General features: G+C 48.2%; 1 long non-coding RNA gene across 1 annotated transcript; it reads left to right on the plus strand.

Moving 5' to 3' along the window:
* Positions 1–1,681: 1,681 nt before the first annotated feature.
* Positions 1,682–16,008, plus strand: LOC129474505 (uncharacterized). Its single transcript, XR_008654555.2, has 3 exons — positions 1,682–2,278; positions 14,649–14,858; positions 15,085–16,008. It is a non-coding gene; the product is annotated as an uncharacterized lncRNA (long non-coding RNA).
* Positions 16,009–17,372: the final 1,364 nt, after the last annotated feature.

Here is a 17,372-nt window from a genome sequence, read left to right on the forward strand (position 1 = left end):
TGGAGAGCAGCCATGTGTGTGCGCGTGCTGCAAGGGGCTGAGGTGGTTTCACCTTCCAGGTCTCACTCAAGGGTCTCTCTCCTGGCCTCCTTCTCAGGTTGCATCATATCCCCCAAAAGATATGTTGAGATGCTAAGCCCCAGGATCTCAGAATGTGATATTATTTGGAATTAGAGTCATTGCACGTGTAATTAATTGAGGTAATGAGATCATCTAGAATAGGGTGGGCTCCTGATCCAGTAGAACTGCCCTTATAAGGAGAGGGAAACGTGGACACAGACCTGGAAAGGGAAGACGACGGGAAGACACACAGGGAGAAGATGGCCAGGTGGAGATAGAGGCAGAGATTGGGGTGATGCAGCCACAGCCAAGGACGCCTGGGGCTACCAGAAGCTGGAAGGGGCCAGGAAGGCTCCTTCCCCAGAGGTCTGGAGGGAGTGCTGCCCTGCTGACATCTTGATTTTGGCCTCCAGGCTTCTGGAACTGTGACAGAACACATTTCTGTGGTTTTCAGCCATCCAAGCGTTCAGAACTTTGTGACAGCAACCTCTGGAAACAGCCTCACAGCAGAAACCCACATGGAAGGCAGTTCTGGAAGTGTGGCTCAGCCAGGCCCTGCAGGAGATCAGAGCCACCCCAGCCTCTGAGATGAATGTCTCCTCCTCACGGAGTTTTGCCAAGCCCCCTCCCATGCCAGTCCTCTGCCCGGCTCCTTCCTGGTGCCAACCACAGTGGCGATTGCGTTGGGGCCCTGGACAGCCTTGCCAGGCTCCCTCAGGAGTCTGTCACTCCCTGAGGACAAGGGTACCATCTGTTTCCTTCTTTGGTTGCCCCAGGATTCAGCAAAGGGCCAGATTCCTTGTAGGGCCTTTTGTAACTGATGGAGAGGGTGGGGAGTTGCAGGGAGAGAGAAGCGCCCATCCCCAGGGTGGCATTGCAGCCTCAGGGGCCCGGTGGGCGGGAGTGGGGCCTCCCTGATCTACTGTACTCTGTTGCCCAGGCTGGAGGGCAGTTAGCTTGTCACCTGATGAACTCGGCTCAAAGAAAACCCAGCTTTTCTTTCCTGTGGGCTTTCTCCGAGTGTTAATTTATCAGGACAATAATAATCCTCCTATGATTTAGGGTTTGGAGGGATTACCAGGCTGTGGGGGTGCAGCTGATAGGTGTTTATTACCTACTTAACCATTTAAGTAGAACAAAAAAGAAAATCCTTGTTGCACAAAAGGTGATGAATGTTTTTGTTAAAACACTCTATTAAAATGATTCATTAACATGACAAAGAATCGCCCGGTCTCCAGCCACCCTTGAGGAGGTTGGAACATCTGACCAGACAAGTGTTTTTGGGGAACTGCAAGAATTCAGGATTTGCTTCTACTCTGCATGGGGTGGGGGGTGGGGAGTGCCCCCCACCCCATGCAGAGGATGCCCCGCTGCTTTGTGGGATGTGGGTTTTTTTTAAGAACCCAGACCCGTGTTCTCCTATGACAGTGCTGCTGCAAACCATTTTGCTAAGGGAGCAGCTATAAAGGAGTCCCAGTGGGTTTCCCAAAGTCTGCTATGTATTAGGTCATTTGCTCTTCTTTCCCTTTTAAACAGCAAAGGTGTCAGCTCGGCACGTCACCCCTGTGCCGTCCGATGATAGTGTTAGATCACTCAGGGGCTGACGCACAGTAGGTGGATTCTAAAGTTTTAATGAATATAACATGGCAGGAAGTGGCTACCCTGGAGTCATGGACAGCTGGGTCGGGAGGTGGGGAGGGGTGCTTTGGACTGGCCTCGGTTTACATCCTTACTGCCCCGCCCTCGTGTGTGACCTTGAAGAAGTGACTTCTCTCCAAGCTTCAGTTTCCAGTCTGTAAAACGGAGCTCACACCAAGACTTTGTTCCTAGGGCTGTCTCAGGGGTTAAATGAGAGCACAGTGGCAATGTTCTTGGGCCAGTTCCTGGAAGGAACGTAGCGCATTGCCCGGCACAGAGCAAATGCTGAGGAAAGTCACTTGGGGCTGTCTTCAGGCTGCATCAGAAAATTCCTCTTTCAGCAAAGACGCCATCTGGCAAGCGCCCTGCAGTCTCCGCCATCCTCTGTAGTTCTGCCAGCTTATTACTGTTTTGTTTTGTTTTAAAAATATAGATGACATTTATCAAGTACTCACTGTTATTTCTCCCTTAATTCTCTCCACAGCCCCACGAGGTAGGTGCTGCCATGAGCCCTATTTTCCAGATGAGGAAAATTGAGGCTTAGAAACAGTTAAGTGGCCCGTCCCAGATCACATGGCCAGTAAGTGACTTGTGCCCAATTTGAACCCTAATCTGTTTGAATCTTTGCCTTCGGTATTTACAAATGTGTCTTGCCAGTTGGGAGAGGCAGGAAATGGGTGAGTGTTTCTTCAGGAATCACGAACCAGAATCTTCCGTGCCCTTTATCTCATCGAAGCGCCACGGCAGCACTTCAAAGTAGATGTTTTATTTGTTTTGATTTATGGCTGCTTGCTCATGAATGTTACTCCTTTGGTGAGGAGGGAGAGGTCTTGGGGGAGGCAGGCAGGCTTTGGAGGAAAAAATGCATTTGGGTTCAGCTTCATGATGGAGCTGTGTGACCCAGGAGACGCTGCTTAACCTCTCTGTGCCGCAGCTTTTTCAGTGGTAATCTTGGCACCTACCTTCTAGGGTGGTCCGAGGCACGGTGTCTATGAGGGGCTATGCCCAGTACCTGCCCACCGTCAGGGCTGAGATAATCTGGTAGGACCGTGCTGGCCTCCCTGTCATTACTCAGTGGGTGGTGATGATCTATGGGGTTTCCACCACTGCACACTGTTCACACCAGTCTGACCGCTGATAACTCCTCTACTCCCAACAACAGATCTCCCTATTTTCCTTTTAGTTGAAGATGAAATTCATATTTCTATTATCTACTATAGGTGTGTCTGAGAGCAAAAAGGGAAAAACATGTGATTTAAAGCCTGGAATTCAAACCCCTCAAATCTTTGAAGCTACAGCCAGCTGAAAAAAATTGCAGTCAACTGTAGTCATTCATGTTTATCAGGGGGAGAAAAAAAAAAAAAGGTTCACTCCAAACAAAAGCCCTTACCAGGGAGAGGGAAAATATGAGAAGTATTTGGTCAGACGCTTCATTTGCTCCAGAGCCCGCCTCTGAGCGGCTTACCCAGCAAGGCATTCCGGCCACTGGGGGCTCGACCTGTCCCCCACCCCAGGACGTTATTAAGTTGGAAATAATTAAGGTTGCTAAGTGACTTCACCCCTTGTGAAACTGCTAGAAAGGAATCCAGTCATTGTTTAATTAAAAAATGAAGAAAGAAAGGCTAAGAAGGGCAAAACAAAAGGGAGGAAGGAAGAAAAAGAAGGAAAAAGGGAAGGAGGGAAGGAAGGAATGGGGAAAGGAAGAGAGGAAAGGGAGCTGTGTGATGTGCTCAGGGAATGGGCTCAGAGGCTAGGTGGGGGCATCTCTTCCTATCACGCAAGACTCCATCTCCTGCTCAGCCGCACTGCAGTCCCTGCCTTTGCCCGCCCCTGTGGCCATCATCCCTCCTGGCACCACTCTTTAGGCAGCTGCCTCCTCCCTGCCACCAGGGAGGAACAAAGTGAACCTGGAGTTCTCTTGGCGTCAGACGCCAGCTTCTAAAGGCTCCAAGGGGCCCTGTTAACACACTGAGCAGGAGTTCCGATTCAAGAGTGGCTCATGCGCTTCCCAGCCATGTGGTCTGGGGAAACATCTTTTAACCCCAATGAAGCTGCCATTTTTGTAGGTTAAAACAGTCAGATATCAGCAATTCCATAAGGTCCCACCTGAATTGCTTAAAAGGAAACAGTGTAGGAGTGCTTTCCAAATGGGCAAATGTCGTCCTACTACGAGGCAGTAGCGCGTTCCTCACGCAGTCACCGAGTATCTCTGAGATGCCAGCGTTGGGCTAAGTTGGTACGTAGTGTGGACCTGCTTAATCCTTGTAGCAACCCCCAAAATGGATGTGGCTGTTTTGCCATATTGTAGATGAGGCAGCTGAGGCTCAAACAGCCCAAATCTCATGCCTAAGGACGTTCTACTAGAATGTGAAGCAGCTAGGATTTGAACCCAGGTAGTCTGGCTTCAGAGACTGGGCCCTTCACTATTAATTAGTCAACCACCAGCTAATTAAATCGATACATTCATTTGTTCAGGAAATATTTATGGAGTTTTCTTTTAATGGACCATGCACTGTTCTAGGCATTAGAAATGCAGTGATAAGGATGAAAGAGACTCTTCCATGGCGAAAGAGAACATGTGGCAGATAAACAAAACATATTACAGAGAGTGGTTGTCCCCAGGGGGAGAGATTTTGCTAGGGTGGTCTGGGTAGTGATATAGAAGGAAGAGGCAGGGTATCTGGAACATCTGGAACAGGGCAAAGTGATAATGGCGGGCAGCAAGTTTTGGGGGGCAATTGTGGGCTGTGGCATGGACTTCTGGGGCCACAGTCCAGGCAGATGTAGCCTGGACCCAGGGCAGGAGAAGTGGGTAGGGTCAGACTCTACCTTGAAAGTAGAAGCAGCAGGACCTGCTGATGACTTAGATGCATGGGAAAAAAGAAGGCTATTATTTTTGTTACCCCAAGTCCACAGCTAGTAAGTTGTAGAGCAAGGACTGGAAACCAGGCTCTTCACATGGGGCAAATATTCCCTTCACCATTCATTACACAAGCATTTATTTTGTGCCAGGTGCTGAGACAGCCCTGTTCTGCCCTTCCAGAGCTTCTATTCTCCAGGGGAAGGCAGACTCCAAGCCACAAAAGTCATTGGGACCCATATAATTATGTAGGTGCAAAGAAGCGGGGTGCCCCAACATGCAGCAAGGAGATGGATCCCATCACTCCAGGCTTCCTGGAGCCTGCAGAGGGGCAAAGTTGGACTATAAAGATAGCTGGCTGGGCACACTGGCTCACGCCTATAATCCCAGCACCTTGGGAAGCCAAGGCGGGTGGATCACAAGGTCAGGAGTTCGAGACCAGCCTGGCCAACATAGTGAAACACTGTCTCTATTAAAAATATAAAAATTAGCCAGGTGCGGCAGCATGCACCTGTAGTCCCAGCTGCTAGGGAGGGTGAGGCAGGAGAATCGCTTGAACCCGGGAAGCGGAGGTTGCAATGAGCCAAGACCGCACCATTGCACTCCAGCCTGGGCCACAGAGGGAAACTCTGTCTCAAGAAAAAAAAAAAAAAAAAAAAAAGCCAACACCTTCTGATGCTTCCCAGAGGCCAGGGAGTATGCTGAGAAGTTTATATCCATTATCTTATGTCAATCTTTATAAGAACCTGGGAGGCTGGGTGCGGTGGCTCACACTTGTAATCCCAGCACTTTGGGAGGCTGAGGCAGGTGGATCACTTGAGTCCAGGAGCTCAAAACCAGCCTGGGCAACATGGTGAAACCCCATCTCTACAAAAAAAAAAAAAAAATAGCTGCACATGATGGCACACACCTGTAGTCGCAGCTACTTGTGGGGCTGAGGCACGAGTATTGCTTGAGCCCAGGAGGTCAAAGCTGCAGCGAACCGTGATTGCACCACTGCACTCCAGCCTGGGTAACAGAACAAGACCCTGTCTCAAAACAACATCAAGAAAAACAACCCCCAAAACAACAAAAGCCTAGGAGGAGGAAACTATTTTTACTCCCTCTTTACAGATGAGAAAATCCAAGTTTTGGGGTGGTGGGGGCAGGTTGCCCAAGGTCACACCGCTGGCAGAGCTGGGACTCAAACCTTGGGGCTCAGATCCCAAACTTCACCCCTTCCCTCTCTGCTCAAAGTTTTCTGATATCAGCCCCTTCTCATCACTTCTTAGAGACAAAGAGATGTGATTAACAAATCAATATGTCAAATACTAAGCATGTTCTACCTCCAGACAGTCTTTGATGATGGAAGCAGGTGTGTTTGGGGGCAGGGTAGAAGGTTTGAGCTGAGCAAAATTTGATGAAAGTCCAGAATTGTGCATTTTTTTAAATTACTTTCAGATTTAATAGAATATCATTCGGTGTGATTTATTCTACTCAAAGATTGATTAGTAATACAACTTGAATAGTATTCCATTTCCCCCACACAATTTAGGATGATTTAGTGCCAAATAAAGACTAACCCTAAAACCCGTTTCTTTAAAGAGCCCCAGTCGCCCTTGTTCTAATGCACTTGGAAAGGAGACATTGTGCCTCCACCAGTCAGACAGCAATTTGATCCTTCCTGAACCTCAAACAAATGAGGGTCCTTCCCATCTCAGCGGCGGTGGGTGCTTTAATGGGGTCTGAGTCACCTCCACCTAGCCCAGGGTTTCTCGACCTCAGCACTATTCTCTTCTGGGCCGGATCCTCCACTGTTGGGGGGCCCATCCTGTGCATCAGAGGGTGTTAAGCAACATCCTTGACCTTCACCCACTAAATGCCAGTAGCACCCCTTTTCCCCAGTTGTGACAGCAAAAATGTCCCTAGACATTGCTCCATGTTCTCTGTGGGGGCACAATTGCCCCCTGCTGAGAACCACTGATTGCTTTTGTGGGGAACCAGAGCATGTTCTTCAGAGGCAAACTTAAAATCTCACTCAAAAGTGGGGAAAATCCCTCTGAGGGATAAATCACAGCTTTTCATTTTTTAGAGATGGGGTCTCGCTCTGTTGCCCAGGCTGGAATGTAGTGGTGTGATCATAGCTCACTGCAGCCTCAAACTCCTGGGCTCAAGGGATCCTCCCACCTCAGCCTGAGTAGCTGGGACTACAAACGTGTGCCTCCATGCCCAGCTATTTTTTTTTCTTATTTGTTTTGTAGAGAGATGAGGTTTCACTACATTGCCCAGGCTGACCTCGAACTCCTGGGATCAAGCTATCCTCCCACCTCGGCCTCCCAAAGTGTTGGGATTACAGGCGTGAGCCACCATGCCCGGCTTGTTTCCTTGTTTCTTTTGTCCCTGTTCCTACATGGACAGCATCCTTCAGGTGCCACTGGGGGACCCTCAGAGGACTGACACCTGCAGACGTTGGGGCTTAAAAGGGGTGTGGAGCAGGCAGCTACTTGTGCCCTGGCAGTGGTTGGTATCTTTCCATCTGTTTCTTCCCTTCTGTATCCTGGATTCTGCATGAACCAAACGGCCCCCTGAGGCCTCAAGATGAAAAGTAAAGTGGTCAGAAACGTGCCTCCCTTAATGCAGTTGGAGTTCTTGGGCTGAGGAACACATGTTGTTCCATTTAGTGGATTTGCTCTACCAGCTTCTGGGTGTTCAGCTTTTGGGAACCCCTATCTCTCCAGGATGACGTTTGATGTTACTGTGTGTGTGTCCCTAACACTCTGCAGGCAGTAATTATAGAAATTTGCGGGACGGTCCTCGTCTCGGCGACCCCCTCCCCCTTTTCCATCTCAGACAACAAATAAAACAGCCCAGCTCTCCTTTTCAGCAGGACCACCAGGGCTGAGCAAAGGGCCGCCGGCCCCTCCCCAGGGTCCCTCGCGCTCCCCACTTGGCTCTTTCAAGGGCGTTTCAATGAGCAGCCTTGTTGAGACTTCCACTAGGGCCCGGCCTAGAAGGGACCATTAAAAACAGTTTCATCAGAACAAAAGAGGTTCTGTTCTTATTGTCCCCCTGGCTGCAGTTTGGAGGCAGCAGCTGAAAATCTATCTGGACCGAGCAACAAATCTGGACTCAACCATGCTGTAGAGTTCGCCCTCAGTAGGGATTTCTGGATGGATCCTTGGAGCAGATAATTTACAGCTAAAGCAAAACACAAGGAGAAGCTTTTTATTTGGCACAAATGTTTTCTATTAAAAGCCTTCGGAAGCCCCGGTAACTGGAGCTCTCTTCTTCTTACACGAGCTTGAGGTGATTGTATTCCTCCTGCACACAGAGCCCCTCAAAAGAATTCCTGGTTTGAATGCCAGTCTTGTCTGTGAGGAAGAGCGTGGAGCTGTGCTATGAAAGACCGCATGGAGCCCAAAGCATGTGGAAGGGGAGTGTCTTTGGGTTGATTTTAAATGCTGGCCCTGAAAGCTTTGTGGTTGGTGATTTTCTGCTGCTGAGATGCACCAAACAGGCAGGGGCATTTGTGATCTGGACATAGGGAGAATTGCCCCAGAGTGGAACTGTTTGTCTGTCATGGGGGATGGAAACTTTTGTGGCCAGCTTTTTGGGACATCAGATGAGGTCAGTGCCACCAATTCCACGGAATGGACTGCCTAAAAGAAGTTAGTTTAAAATTTCTATTTGTTTTTAAAAAGTTATTTTTAGGCTGGCTGTGGTGGCTCACACCTGTAATCTCAGCACTTGGGGAAACCAAGGCCGGTGGATCACCTGAGGTCAGGAATTCGAAACCAGCTTGGCCAATATGGCAAAACCTCATCTCTACTAAAAATACAAAAAAATTAGCTGGGTGTGGTGGTGGGAGCTTGTAATCCCGGCTACTTGGAAGGCTGAGGCAGGAGAATCGCTTGAACTCGGGAGGCAGAGGTTGCAGTGAGCCGAGATCATGCCACTATACTCCAGCCTCGGTGACTTAGGGAGACTGTGTCTCAAAACAAAACAAAACAAAAAGTTTTTGAAATTTTTTTTTTCCTGTATTGCCAAAGATGAAATTTCGAGAGATGACTAGTTTCAGCAGCTTATTTAGTTTGACCTCTGGAATCCTCACACAGATTTCCGGAATGGTCATTTTCAAAGCTGCCAGTTAGTGTCTGTGTGCAGGGCCTAGTGCGGCTCAGAACCACTTTCATTCGGGTCATGAATTTGTCGAAACAGAGGAGTCGCAGGAGGCAGTTTTGCTGTTCTGGATTCTCAACTCCAGGAAAAACGTCCCTGCAAGGCCCTGAGGACCACCCCCAAGTGCAAACAAGAACCATCCAGAAAGCTACAGGCCAACAGGTGTATCACAGCATTTCTGAGAATTTTATATCAGATGGACGTCAGCAATGTTGCTTTCCCTGTGCCCAACAACCAGGATATTCCTGGAGTCTGTTTTTCTTTCTCCCTTGAGGAATTCAGAAGTGCCCTCCTGAGGAAATGTGCACTGCGAGGCCAACATGAAGAGTGGTACTGGCTGCTAGTCATTTTTCTTTTCCTTTTTTTTTTTTTCAAGACAGAGTCTCACTCTGTTGCCCAGGCTGGAGTGCAGTGGGGGTGATCTCAGCTCATTGCAACCTCTGCCTCCTGGATTCAAGCAATTCTCCTGCCTCAGCTTCCCGAGTAGCTGGGATTAAAGGCGCCTGCCACCACACCTGACTACTTTTTGTATTTTTAGTAGAGACAGGGTTTCACCATGTTGACCAGGCTGGTCTTGAACTCCTGACTTTAAGTGATCCGCCCACCTTGGCCTCCCAAGTGCTGGGATTACAGGCGTGAGCCACCGTGCCCAGCCAGTTGTCATTTCTTAAGTTGATTTTGTGTTGGGCACTTTCCATGGATTATCTCATTGGTTCTTCCCAGCAATCTGAGGGAGATAGATGAGAGAAATAATTCTGCCCATTTTACAGATGAGAAAACAGAGACCTGGAAAGGTTTGGCAAATTGTCCAGGGTCGCATGGTGAGTGAATGGCAGATTCTGATTCAGGAGTCCTGGGTGGGCTGAGGTCCTGCTCCTGGTGGTGCTGAAACCCCATCTCTATTAAAAGGACAAAAATTAGCCAGGCATGGTGGCAGGTGCCTGTAGTCCCAGCTACTTGGGAGGCTGAGGCAGGAGAATCGCTTGAACCCAGGAGGTGGAGGTGGCAGTGAGCCGAGATCGCACCATTGCACTCCAGCCTGGGCAACAGAGAGAGACTCCATCTCTAAAAAAAAAAAAAAAAAAAAAAAAAAAAAAGGAATGCTTCTCCCCAGTGATGTGAGCAGCTGCCTTCCCTCTGTCCTCAGGGGTCTCTGCTCAGATCCGGGGCTTTTCCTGATCACTATAGCTAAAGCGGCATCCTTGTCCCTCTCTGCACCCCTGCCCTGTGTTACTGGGCCCTGTCTAACAGCCGTATTAGGGTAAAAAGTCCCCTGTGCGGAAAAGTTTGGTCCGTGTTTTTCACTGCTGTATGCACCACGCTCAGAACAATGTCTGGCACATGGTAATACTCACTAAATAATTAATGCAAGAGGATAGAATGAACCCCTAGAAGAATCTATTCAAAAAACAGACAAAAGGAGTTTAAAATTCAAAGTAGGAACAAAGACGGGCATAAAAACCAACACAAGCAAAACCCAGCAGCAAGCGACGGCCGCTTCCTGATTGAGCAGCTGTGTCTTGAGTCCCCGCTACCTGCCAGGTGTTGAACCAGGAGGCAGGAGCCTGCAGCAGATGGTCTCATGACGGAGGTGGATGAGAAGTCAGGAACCACACTGGACTGACTTAGGGCCGCAGCTGAAAAAGGGCAGGGGCTCTGTGAACTCCTCTATCGATCAAGTGTTCATTGAGCACTGACTGTATGCAGAGTCCCGTGTTAGACACAGAAAGTACAAAACAGCGTATGCGGCATGTCCTCCGGGAGCTCACAAACCAACGGGCACGTGGCACCCAGTGCTAATGACCTGCAAACCCATGCCAGCGCAGAAATTCAGAGCTGGAGAGGTTGTTGTCCGGGGTAAGCGTCTGCTCCCCAGGGCCTCTGTCTACAGAACTCCAGTTCAGCTGGGTGCTCGGCCATCAAGGGGGGTTTTCGATCAAATTTTCTTTTCTTTTCTTTTTTCTTTTCCTTTCTTTTCTCTCTTCTCTTCCCCTTTCTTTCATTCTTTCATTCTTTCCTTTTTTTGAGATTGCATTTTGCTCTTGTCACCCAGGCTGGAGTGCAATGGCGCCATCTCGGCTCACTGCAACCACTGCCTCCAGGGTTCAAGTGATTCTCCTGCTTCAGCCTCCTGAGTAGCTGGAATTACAGGGGCCCGCCACCATGCCCAGCTAATTTTTGTATTTTTAGTAGAGATGAGGTTTCGCCATGTTGGCCAGGCTGGTCTTGAACTCCTGACCTCAGATGATCTGCCCACCTCTGCCTCCCAAAGTGCTGGGATTATAGGCGTGAGCCACCATGCCCAGGCAAATTTGGTTTCCTTTTTACTGACCCAGTGTCCCTTCCTGGATTCAGGTGACAGCGTCCCCCTGCTTTGGGGAAATGGTGCCTGCCCTACGATATGGGTCCCTGGTGGGGCTGACCCAGTGCCCTGACCTCCACCCTGACTCAGAGGTGAGCAGGCGAGGCTGGGAAATCCAGGTGCTCCCTTCCCCATTTGCCATTACCGGTGTGCAAGGTGAGCCAAGACCTGGGAGCAAGAGGCTCTCTCTCTCTTCCCAGGGTCACTTGCTGGCCTTGACATATGGCAATGCAGAGGAAACCTCTTTGTGGTAGGAAATAATGAAGACAGCATTCAGATATATGCCGAATTGAAAGACGGAGACAGACAGAAATGGAGCCCCAGAGACAGAGATTACTCCATGAGCCCCTGGGCACAGCGTTGATAGGACTTCCCCATTAGGGACACCACTCTGAGTTGGGCATTGAGCCGTTTTGAGTTGGGTTTCTGACACTTGCACATGATAGATCTCTGACTTAATATAACAGCTTGTGAAACACTCTACCCTCTCCTCCCTAATTAAAGACTGAGAATGTAATTCCAGCACTTTGGGAGGCTGAGGCGGGTGGATCACAAGGTCAAGAGATCAAGACCATCCTGGCCAACATGGTGAAAACCCATCTCTACTAAAAATACAAAAATTAGCTGGGCATAGTGGCGCGTGCCTGTAATCCCAGCTACTTAGGAGGCTGAGGCAGGAGATTTGCTTGAACTCAGAGGTGGAGGTGGCAGTGAGCAGAGATCGCGCCATTACACTCCAGCCTGGTGACAGAGCGAGACTCTGTCTCAAAAAAAAAAAAAAAAAAATTATAGAGAGAGAGAGAGAAGTCCCGCAGTGAAGAAACATGTTTCCCTTTCTGGAGCCCATGGTTTCTTAAACTTACTTGACAGAAAGTCATTTTCCCTCACAACATGTGCAAACATTTTGGTGAACCGGAGAAAGAGAGAGGGTCTTCCATGCAGTGAAACATTGAAGAGGTGGAGGTGATATTTGCAACACGAAACTTGTCTGGAAAATGGGGCTTCGGAGTGGCTCCTTGAAGCCAGACATAGAGAGTTATCTAGATGAAACCTTCCTGTGCTGTTGTAGAACTTAGCTCCTGAGTAAAGAATTTTGTGTCTAAATGGGGCCATTTTCACAACACGACTTTTTTGAGTCACGTTCTTTTGTTTTATCTATAAAAATTCTGCCTCAGAGACAGGCCTGCTTTTTAAACACAGGGTGGTTTTATCTGCTCAGCCTGTTTATTGCTTCATGCCAAGAAGGCTTTCTGAAGTCACAGATGCCTTGAACCTCTAAGCAAGGGACTCAAAATGTCCACACTAGATTGATTTCTTTTCTCTCCTTAAAAAAATGGAAATAAAAGAACCAAATGTCTGTAAATTGAATTTTCTGGTTATAATGAGGCTTTTGAACCCCTGTAAATCATCCTTTTGTTTCTCTGGTTCCCACCCCACCCCGCCAGCAAATTCCTACGTGGCATTTGGGGATGAAAGAATATTACCCCACAAAAACAAAATCAGGGCTCCAGTGCCAGAGATGTGGAGGGTTGTAAGGAGCCATTACGGTGGGGTCCAGGGAAGGGAGGTGGTGGTGGCTTGAGGTGTAGGGTAGCTTATACCCTTCACTGGAGCCCTAAAGAAAAAACCCTGGACTTGGTATCTAAACAGCAGCCTCAGGAAATGGTCTGGGTCTAAGGTGACCACAATCTTTTGCAAACTCTTTGATGTCTGGGAACATCATGTTTCCCGGCTTTGCAGATGCAGGCAGTTCGCTGGGAGCTTGTTGGGAGCAGAGATGGGTGGGGCAGAAGTCTGGCTGAGGAAGGACACTGAGCCTTGGAGGAGGAGAACAGACTGGGGCCAGCAATGCCCATGTCTGGAGACACTGTTCCGGGACAGGGATCATGGCTGAAAGTTGGGTCAGAGTTCTTTGGGCTGTGAGAGTTAGGCACTGACTCGAGCCACGCCAAGGAATGTGGTGGGATCATAAAGACACCTGTGTCTGGGGACCTGGGCACAGGGAACCATTGACTCCAGGAAAAGCTGGAGTTAGGAGGGGCTTCTGGAGCCAAGCATCCCAGATGCTTTTGTGGGTCACCACAGGGCCTTTGCACCCACTGTTGCCTCTACGCACAGTCCCCTCCCCCTACTCCTCCTAGGCCTGGCTTTGGAGACCTCCCCTCCTCAGAGAGGCCTTCCCACCCTCTGCTCTCAGCCTCTCGCTGGGCTTTCTTTTTCTCCATGCACTTGTCAGTCACTCCTGCTTCTCGTCCATCTCCCCTAACTAAAATAGCTGTGTGAGAAGTCTTGAATATCTTTCCACTGCTGCCGTCTCATGGTCTGAAAGAGACTGTCACATGGTGGGAATAAATTAATATATATGTGAAGGAATCAATGAATGAATAAAATTTCAGGGCTGCTGGGTATAGTTGCTGAGAGTGTGTACTGCACAACTCCGGAGGTCACCGTTCTCAAAGGCAAGAATAGAAATGTTGATCCCAGAGTGCACAGTGTACAACCTACACTACTGGACCCCAGTGGCCTGAGCTCCTTTATAAGGCCAGCTTGCTCACCACCCATCATGGCCACACTTTCTACCTCTTGACCTGGCCTCACTCCTGTAACCTCGTTTTCTCTGGATTTCCTATTTCAAATACCCAAGGAAGTGAATCTGATAACTCTGGATAGTTGTCTTGCCTCAAGCTAGGTCATCAGTCACTCTGGGCAACTTAGAATAATGGTGTTCACATGACATCCTCTATCCTGATTATTTCTGGCTGGGGGGAGGGCAAGGTTGCCTGTGGTGGCCACCTGTGTGTGCAGCCTACCTGGACCCATGCAAATACTTCACACACAATGTCTCATTTTATCCCCACGACATCCCAATAAGGCAGCATATTTATTTATGTATGTATTTATTTATATCTGAGATGGAGTTTTGCTCTTGTTGCCCAGGCTAGACTGCAATGGCACAATCTCAGCTCACTGCAACCTCCTCCTCCAGAGTTCAAGTGATTCTCCTGCCTCAGCCTCCCGAGTAGCTGGGATTACAGGGCATGCACCACCACACCCAGCTAATTTTGTATTTTTTTAGTAGAGACCAGGTTTCGCCCTGGTGGTCAGGGTGGTCTTGAACTTCTGACCTCAGGTGATCCACCCACCTTGGCCTCCCAAAGTGCTGGGATTATAGGCGTGAGCCACTGTGACTGGCCAGGCAGCACTATAATTATACCTACTTTACAGGTGAGGAAATGGGCTCAGGGACTGCTATCAGGCTAGCTGAATTAAAACATGGTTCCATTGCTTTCTGACAGCGGAACTGATTAATCTGAGCCTCAGTTTCCTCATCTGTAAAATGGGCACAAAAATATCTATTTCAAAAGAGTTGTGAGGATGAAAGGAGGTGATGCAGATAACTGGACCAGACGTCTAGACTATTAGCCGTCGTTGGTACTGATGTCTGTGGGTGTGCTGTCCTTTCCTCTGACTTGGAAGTGCTTGATGCCACTGTCTGCAGTGATGCCAGGGGTGGGAGGAGCTTGCATATGTTCTGAACACTGGACGAAAATGGAAAAATTTGTTTTTTAGGGTTTGTGTTCCCAGGCTCAGTTGTCTGGGGCATGAGTGCTTGAAGGAGAAGAGAAAAGCACACTGGAATGCTTGCACACGTGCTCCGGCAAGTTTGCATCTGACCCTCAAGGCTGTTTTGTCACCTGATCTCCCAGTGACTCTGAGATGTGTGATGAGTCCGGCTCAAGGAGTGGGGAGCTCAGGGGCATGCCCACTGCCACTCAGCAGGTGAGTGACAATCCTGAGTCAGGCAGTATTCCAGACAGAAACCAAGATGTGCTCGCAGAGAGTTCATTCACTCATCCAGCGAATATTCACTGAGTATCAACTACGTATGGGACACTGTTCTGGGCTCTATTCACGGTAGTGAACAAATCAGACCAAAACACACGCCCACATTTCCACGGCAGGAGAGAGACAATGAACAAATAAATATGTAACTATTGTATTTCAGGTGGTGTTCAGAGAAAAAGAAAACACGGGTTGCTTCTGATAGATGGGCAAGGGAAGCTTCAATGGTGAAACATTTGAGCAGAGACCCGGAGGAGGTGAAGGAGGTGAATATCAGCATGAGCCTTCCAGGCAAATGGCACAGCAAGTGCAAAGGCCCCGAGGCTTTTTGCAGAACCAAGGACATGGTTGATGCTTCTTGCTTTATGCATAAAAGCCCCTTAGTGTAGAATTGCCAGACAGAATACACGGTGAGAGGTTAAGTTTGCATTTCAGATAAATATAGGCTCATTGTTAGTGTAAGTATGTCCCGTGCAATTTGGGACATATTTATTCTAAAAAAATTAGTCATTGTTTATCTAAAATTCAAATTTAACTGGATATCCTATATTTTTTATTTGCCAAATCTGGCAACTCAACTCAGTGGTTTGTTATCATGTGAGCTATGGAAATAAAAATCTCATGCTGGCTTTACAGGGGCAACTGGCTGGGTGAAATAGGGAATCAGAATTGGGTCATCCAGGTTTGAATGCTGGCTTTGTCATTTGTTAGCCATGTTTCTTGGCCAAGTCCTTTGACCTCTGGGCCTCCAGATCTTCATCTGTGAAATGGGAGATACTGCATCCAATTTCAGGGCGATTAGAAGACGAGAGCTAATCAGCAAAGCTTGGACATCAGATAGCTGTGTCATTCATGCTAACTCTTATTAGTTGTTGCATCATATGTAAGATAAGCTCAAATCTGTTAATCTTCCCATACGATCTTTTCACATGAGTTGTGACTAACCTGTTATATTTAGAGTAATGGTTTACCAATGGGGAGGGAATAAAGATAAAACTCAAAGTAAAAGAATACAATTTTTTAAATGAGCAGAAACACAGTGAAGGAGGCGAGAGAAGGAAGAAAACAACAGAGATGGAGAGAAGCACAATGTGGGGTGGTGAGGAGTTCCCAGGACTCTGGGAGCGAGGAGCCCAGTCTAATCCTAGCTCTGCCCTGATTCACTTTAAGACTTTGGGTCCAACAGTTTCTCTTTGGGTGTCAATTTCTCTATCTTCAAGATGAAGGAGTTGAACCATGTGTCTGCAGGACTTTTGTTGTAACTGACTGGAAACTCAGTACACAATGGCTTCAACTGAATAGTCCTGGGTGGGGCTGGCTTCAGGGATAGTGGGCTCCAGGAGCTCACTGATGCTGTCAGTCTCCTGCCTCCTCTTGTTTTACTGTCCTGTGGCTTCTCTCACAGGGCAGGCTCTCCCAAAGGGAGGGAAGATGACTGCCAGCAGCAGCCCCTGACCTAGCAACCCCAGTGAGAGGAGAGACCCCTTTATGGGTAGTTCCAGCAAAAGTTCTAAAAGTTGAATCTCATTGGCCTGGATTAGGTCACATGACTGTCACTGAACCCATCGCATGGGCATCTCTGGTTGACCAGGCTGGGTCATGTGCCCACTCTGAATTTTAGACAAGAGGATAGTTCAACCTGAAATATAGGGACTGACGGTGAAGTAGGGGCATTTCCACTGAGGAAAACAGAGGAAATCTTGGCCAGGCACAGTGGCTTACGCCTGTAATCCCCGCACTTTGAGAGGCCAAGATGGATGGATTGTTTGAGGCCAGGAGTTTAAGTCCAGTCTGGCCAACGTGATGTAACCCTGTCTCTACTAAAAATACAAAAATTAGCCAGGCATGGTGGTGCACACCTGTAATCCCAGCTACTCGGGGGGCTGAGGAGGGAGAATTGCTTGAACCTGGGAGGCAGAGGTTACAGTGAGCTGAGATTGTGCCACTGCACTCCAGCCTGGGTGACAGAGGGAGACTCTGTCTCAAAAAAAAAAAAAAAAAAAAAAAAAAAAGACAAGAAAACAGAGGAAATCTTTGCAGAAGAAGGAGAAAAGGCAGGGGTCTCAAATTAGGTGAGCTCCAAAGTGTTTTCTGTGGAACCCTGGGAGCAGAGAAAATGGTAGTGAAAAGAAACCAAGCCTGGGGGTTCTGGGCCCCTGCTGGGATCACCTGATAACAGGCAGGGTGTCCAGTCCGATTTGAACTTCAGATAAACAACGAGTAAATTTCAATATGAGTATATATAATATATATACTCCAATATAATGGGATATACTCATACTAAAATTCATTCATTGTTTATCTGAAATTCAAATTGAACTGGACACCTTTTTTTTTTTTTTGCTAAATGTGGTAACCCTAGTCCCTCCCCTGTTCTATGTAACCGAAGAAGCTCTGTTTCTGTTTTCTGTGTTGAGCATGTGTGAAAAACTCCTTGACCAAAAGTTTTAG

This window comes from Symphalangus syndactylus, chromosome 24, assembly GCF_028878055.3.
Source record: "Symphalangus syndactylus isolate Jambi chromosome 24, NHGRI_mSymSyn1-v2.1_pri, whole genome shotgun sequence".
NCBI lineage: Eukaryota > Metazoa > Chordata > Mammalia > Primates > Hylobatidae > Symphalangus > Symphalangus syndactylus.